We start from the raw sequence: 6,996 nt of genomic DNA, 5'->3' as shown, positions 1-6,996 counted from the left end.
CTTAATGCTTAGTTTGGAATGAATGCGTTTAATTTAGTTGGGAGATTTGGCGTTTTAATCCAGGTCTTGACAAAATTGAAGATTAAAGACGAATGAAAATGTGATTTAATTTTAGCTCTTCAAAAACTCACTTCTATCTGAATACAGTCTGTTTGAACACTTTAACCATGGTTTTTTAGATAATAGAATATTTTTGTCTTGCTTAAAACTTTATCTGAATTTAGGGTACAACACTTACTTTAAATCACTTTAGATATTCTACTAACTATAAGTAACTTTGCAAATACATGTCAACCAACTCATATTAGAGTATTTGTAGACTGTTTAATATCTGATAACACATTATTTTGATAGTAACTTTTCAACTACGTCAACTTATTCTACTAAATCAAAAACTAACAGTCACTATGAGTCACTAAACACTCTAACCCGAGGTGCCCTAATGACTACCGCCCTGTAGCACTCACACCCATCGTTATGAAGTGCTTTGAGCGGCTGGTCCTGGAACACCTAAAAGACTCTCTACCATCCACATTGGACTCACACCAGTTTGCCTACCGCAGCAATAGGAGCACAGAGGATGCCGTTTCCATGGCACTGCACTCTGTGCTCACCCATCTGGACCATAAGAACACGTATGCACGCATGCTGTTTGTTGACTTCAGCTCCGCATTCAACACTGTAATCCCATCCAAGTTAATAGCTAAACTTGGAGACCTGGGCATCAACACTTCAATGTGTAACTGGATTTTGGACTTCCTAACTGACAGACCCCAGAATGTTCGTTCAGGATTCACCTGCTCCACATCCATCACACTCAACACTGGCGTACCACAGGGCTGTGTGCTAAGCCCGTTTCTCTACTCCCTCTTCACCGCCGACTGCAAGCCTGTGTATGGATCTAATTCTATCGTCAAGTTTGCGGACGACACTACGGTGATCGGGCTCATCAGCAACAACGATGAGACTGCCTACAGGGAGGAGATCCAGCACCTGGCCACATGGTGCGCTGATAATAACCTGCTCCTCAACACCACCAAAACGAAGGAGCTCATCGTGGACTTCAGGAAAGAGTCACGAGGCACACACGACACCATCCACATCAATGGAATGGCTGTTGAACGTGTCTCCAGTTTCAAGTTCCTGGGGATCCACATCTCGGCGGACATGTCGTGGACGACCAACACCTCCAGCCTGGTCAAGAAGGCTCACCAGCGCCTCTTCTTCCTGAGGACACTGAGGAAGAATCAGCTCTCCTCGGCTGTCCTGGTGAACTTCTATCGCTGCGCAATAGAAAGCATCCTGACCAACTGTGTGGCAGTGTGGTATGGGAGCTGCTCTGTTGCGGAGCGCAAGGCACTGCAGCGGGTGGTGAAAACTGCCCAGCGCATCACAGGGACTCCACTACCTGCCATCGAACACATCCAGAGGAAACGCTGTCTGCATCGAGCTCGCAGCATCCTCAAGGACTCCTCTCACCCAGCCCACAGACTGTTTTCTCTCCTGCCCTCCGGCAGGCGTTTCAGGATCCACCGGACCAGGACCAGCAGACTAAAGAACAGTTTTTTCCCCAGAGCTGTCTCTTTATTGAACTCAAACCCCCGTTGATCCACTTCCCTCATAAACTGATAACTCTCCTACCTCACATCTTCCTTCACTTTGTTATTTGCACTACCGACTGTTTATCACAGTAACAACTGTTTACATATGCATCTTACACTGCCATATCTTAACTGGATTATGCTCATTTGCACTGCCGACTGTATTTATAGTACCAATGTTTACATTTGCATTTTTGCACTGTACTTCTAAATGTAATATGCAACCACTTTCCACTGCACTTTACACTTTTTTTTCCGGATAGCTCTGTCCATAATTTATTGCACTACCCTAATCCACTGCTATTCCTCATATTAGCCTAACATAGGCTAATATGAGGAATAACATATTATTGTAATATTATTGTATAATAACATATTATTGTATACCTCTATCTGTAAAATTCTGTTTATAGTAATAGCCATCTGTATATTGTATTCATAGTACATATTCACCTGTAAATTCTGTTTATAGTAATAGCCATCTGTATATTTATTCACTGTACATATTCACCTGTAAATTCAGTTCTGTTTATAGTAATAACGTCTCTCTATTTATACATATTTATACATATTCAGTACATATCCATGTCCTGCACTTACGCATCCATTGTATATCCTGCACTTGCTGCTATTGCACTTCTGGTTAGACCTAAACTGCATTTCGTTGCCTTGTACTTGTACTTGTGTAATGACAATAAAGTTGAATCTAATCTAATCTAATCTAATCTAGTGTATACATGTAGTTGCAAAGTTATTTAGTTAGTAGAATATCTAAAGTGAACCATGAAAATAAAGTGTAACCTAATTTAGTTTGCAACCAACATGGGCTATAAACTAGACAACAATGGAATATATACGCTATGGTTCAACACATTTGCTTTGAAGGAATTAATACTTTTATTCTGAAAGGATCCATTCAAATGTATTCTATTTCTAATAAATGCAGTTGGAAAACCATGGGAGCAAACTAGCAGAGGAAACTAAAGGGCAAATGGTGCATGACACCATTTTTTAAAATAAAAAACAGAAAACTTTGTATGTGTTTTGGTTTCTGTTCCTATGTTTAGTTCCTGTGGCTTTTGTTCCTTTTTTCATTTTCTTCTTCTTTTCATTTAAAAGAGAGACATTTTAGTGAGGCATTCTTGCATAAAAAAGTAAAAACACAGCAAGTCAGAAAACCCAGTGACCTTCCCGTAGTCTTATACAGAGACAGTGTGCATTTCAAAACAACTAAACTTGCCCATCTGAACGCCCAGTGCGGAAAGATGTTTGTCTTTATTCCCGTCTTCTCACAAATGAGTTACTGTGTCCTGTTGACTCCAGTTTTCTGTCTTTTCGCAGTGTGTGCACAGAGCAAAGACTGATGATTTTGGCCTCTGTTACTATGTCTGCTCCTCTAACCAGATACACCAAGCCAAAAATAACCAATACCTTCCTTTGCAAGAAACCAAACCAGCTCAATGCACTGGTCTCTCCAGATACGCGGAACTTTCCATCAAAGAGACTCGTTAAAGATGGAGTGAACTCATGAAAGTTTAACGAGTCAGGACGAAATCCTCTGAACCATCTGAGCTGGCACTACACCAGGCACTGAGAATAAGTCAAAAAAATATAGTTGTTAAAAAGGTACTTTAAAAAATAATTATTACATTTCTATGACTCACAGAAGAATAGAGTATACTGAGGAATAGACTAAAATAAAAAGACTATCAAAATAGCATAAAAAGCAGTTATCCGCTAATGGCCAAATATTACCTGACCGGCCATATCATGTTATATATCATATAATATAATTAATATAATATAATATAATATAATATATGTCTTAGGACTCTTATTCTGTAGTTCCAGTTCTCATGGTTCCTGTGTTTCCTTAGTCTTTAATTAGTTTTAATTGCCTGGCTTTACTTTTGTTGTGTTAGTTTAAATAGACGGTAAACAGCCATGTTACAATATTATACCGGACCTTTGTGGTCACTTTTTTATAGATTACATTGGTCTCAATATTTTCACAAAACCAACACAATTTGATGTCATGAGAAAATGTAACTATTTTATTTTTTGATGAATTGGTGACGAAAAAAAAGATGATAAAAAAAGGATTTTATCAGGTAAAAAGGTGCACCTCTTACCTCACCCTTAAACATTGTTATCATTAACTAAAACTAAAGCCATTAAAAAATGAACAGAATAAACGTTAATTAAAACTAGATAAAAAAAAAAGTTTGTTGAGACAAACATTAAGTTGGCTTGAGAAAGCCGGACCAGAAAGTTTGAAAAAGGTTTGAAGGTTTTCAAACAGATAGATGTTGGGGTTGCTATGCGGTTGCTAAGGTACTTGGTGTGGTTACTATGCGGTTGCTAGGGTACTCTGAGTAGTTGCTAGGGTTTTGCTATGCAGTTGCTAGGGTATTTTGATAGATAGATAGATAGATAGATAGATAGATAGATAGACAGACAGACAGACAGACAGACAGACAGACAGACAGACAGACAGACAGACAGACAGACAGACAGACAGACAGACAGACAGACAGATAGATAGATAGATAGATAGATAGATAGATAGATAGATAGATAGATAGATAGATAGATAGATAGATAGATAGATAGATAGATAGATAGATAGATAGATAGATAGATAGATAGATAGATAGATAGAGGTTTCCAGTAACAGAGGTCTCCCACAGAGGTTTTCAAGTAACAGAACCCTGGAGGAAGGACTTCTGGCTGCAATGAGGAGGTCTGGGCATGTGAGATTGTCTACCTGATTGCTGTCCTGTAAAGAACAGCAAGATTTTGGCCATGGCTCTGGACACTTGGACTTTGACTTGTCGACTGGAAGCAATGCGATACGCAAAGATTGTGATCAAGCAGACAAGAGACCCAGCTGAAATTCTTTCTTCCTTCTTTCTGCTAAACTTAGTCTCACCACATTAATGTTTAAAGACACCTGACTTGAAGTTCCATGTCAAATGAATAAAACCGATGACATTATATTGCTGTAATTTATGTAATTTAGTCAAGAAAAGACAAGTTAACAAGGTGTGTTCACACTTTTAGTTTGTTTCACTTGGTTTGTCTGGTCCGGACCAAAAAAAAAAAAACATTAGTCTTGGTCCGCTTGGCGTTCACATTGGCATTTTCAACACTAAATCTAAAGATACTGAACATAAAGGCATATTCGCAACCTGATTGGTCAGCTTTTATTACGTATATTTCGAGCAAGAACTTACCAAACATCCAAAACAATGCTGTGTGCTGGGCTAAATGCTTTTTTTTGTGGGCTTAGCCTACATATGATGGACCAGCTGAGAACTGCATTGTGCTGCATTGTGATTTTTGCATTGCCTTGCATACTTCAGTCGAATTGCACTAGAGTTTGTTTGGAAGCAGAGTGAGACCCATCTTTTCAATGGTCTCGGTCCGATTGTTTGGTGTGCACCATAGTTCCCTTTCGTTCAGTCACTACGACGTAACGTTAGTGACTAACGAATGGGGGTTTCGCTTAGAAGCCTATCAACTTCGAGTTTAGAGAAAACGCCCAATGGCGTGCCAATGCCATGGGCATGCGGAATTTGCATACGTAACTCCGCCTCACTGCGTGAGTATATAAGGAAGTACGAAGCAATATCGCATTATGTTCTGCTTTCCAAGCCAAGAGAACCTACCTCTTCACTCCTACAGCCTTCTGAGACTCTGTCAGCTTCTTCGAGACGAGCAGCTTTCCGGTCGGTGTTGGTGTGACGGCGCGTTCCAGTGATCGCATACTTCCTGCCTGCTGATCTGTGCAGTGGTCCGCCTGACAGCTGGTGTGTGTTTCCCTGGGCGCTTCGGCATCGACTGCGAGGCTTTCCTCTCACAAAAAGAGCTTGCGCGTGGCACGTCTTTTTCAAGACGGCTCGCCCGTGCACTTCCGGGTGCGATCGATTTTCCGCTGCTGTCTATGGACGCATTCACTGCTCGAGTGTGTTTGGGCTTCAGCACGTACGGGCAGTGTTTGCGGATGTGTCACGTTTCCTTTGCGGGGGCGTGACCATCGCGATGTCGCGGTCGAGACTCAATGATCTCCGTGAGGAGAGAGAGTCCCCTCTGCCACACCCCAATCTACCGTCCCCGAGTGAGATGGTACTTTGGATGGTGGCCAGGGTGACCTGAGGGCGGTGCTGTGGTATTAAGAACCCAGACGTTCATTCCTCGGGCCACGCCCCCCTCTTATACATCGCTTCCGTGAGTGTTGGATTGAATCTACGGCCCGTCTCTGACGCCCCGTTCGTTCAGTTCACGCTCCGGATAGCAGTGAGATGTCGATCGCCGCATCCAAGGTGGGCTGGAGTCCTTTGGGGATGACGATTAGGTTGTGCTCTGCCTCCGGGTGTGTTAGCACTGCCTGATCTGACCTAAAGTTGACAGCCATGTTATCTCGGGCAGCCGCGAGTCTCGCGTTGGTGTGGAACTCCGCCCAGTCGCGGGTGCTCGTGGTTGCGCGATTGGTTTTTGGGGGCGGCACCCGACAGCTGTTGGGCCCCGCCCCCAATGCCTTTCGCTCCCGGGGTGCATGAGGAGATCACGCGGTCCCGGAAGTCCCCGTGCTTCCCGCGACCGTTTGGTGGCCTCCTCCGCCTTCTCTGCCCTTGATGGGGCCGCGGCCTAGGGTACACTGGGGCCCCCTCCCCCCCACTGTTGAACTCTCTGTTGCGCACTACGGTGTCCACAGAGGGCTTTGACGTGGTGTGGTGTGGCTGTCCTAAGCACCCCCCCAAAGCCTGTGGGCTCGTCTACTTCGGTGGCGTGGTCCCGCAGAGCTACGGGCAGGCCGCCGCCCCTTTGCACATGCACAAGGGTGGAGCCGACCCAGGGCTCTTCATTGAGCTGCGTGCCGCAACTGACCCCGCCCCCGGGCGGTGAAGGTGGCCACACGCTCCCTGGGTCGGGCGATGTCCACAGCTGTGGTCCGGGAGAACACCGGGCCTTACCTGGTGATGTGGAGGACGTTGAGCGGGCCCGCCTCCTCAACTCACCCATATCCCAGGCTGGCCTCTTCGGCGGCGCGGCTGAGAACTGCGCCCAACAGTTCTCGGCCGCCCCAGAGCAGACTGAGGCTGTAACACGTACTGCCCCGGCGGCCAGCTGCTGCACCAGCCGCCGGCCCAGTCGCCTCAGTCCGCTCGCCGCAGAGGGCGCCCTCCCTCTTCCCGCCCGGCCCAAGCAGCAGCCTTCACCTGGGCCGCGCCGTGGAGGTGGTTGAGGATGTCGCCCAGTCCGCTCCCCAGACTGGTTAAACGCCAGGATGGAGGTGGACAACTCAGAGATGGGTTCCAGTTCTTCCCAGGGGATGGTAGCAGGGCCTCTCCTTCCCCCGGTGGAGGGCCGGGGGAAAATCCTTCCGCTGCTG

Source organism: Gobio gobio (genome assembly GCF_949357685.1).
Source record: "Gobio gobio genome assembly, chromosome: 21".
NCBI lineage: Eukaryota > Metazoa > Chordata > Actinopteri > Cypriniformes > Gobionidae > Gobio > Gobio gobio.
Note: the sequence above shows the minus strand (reverse complement) of the source record.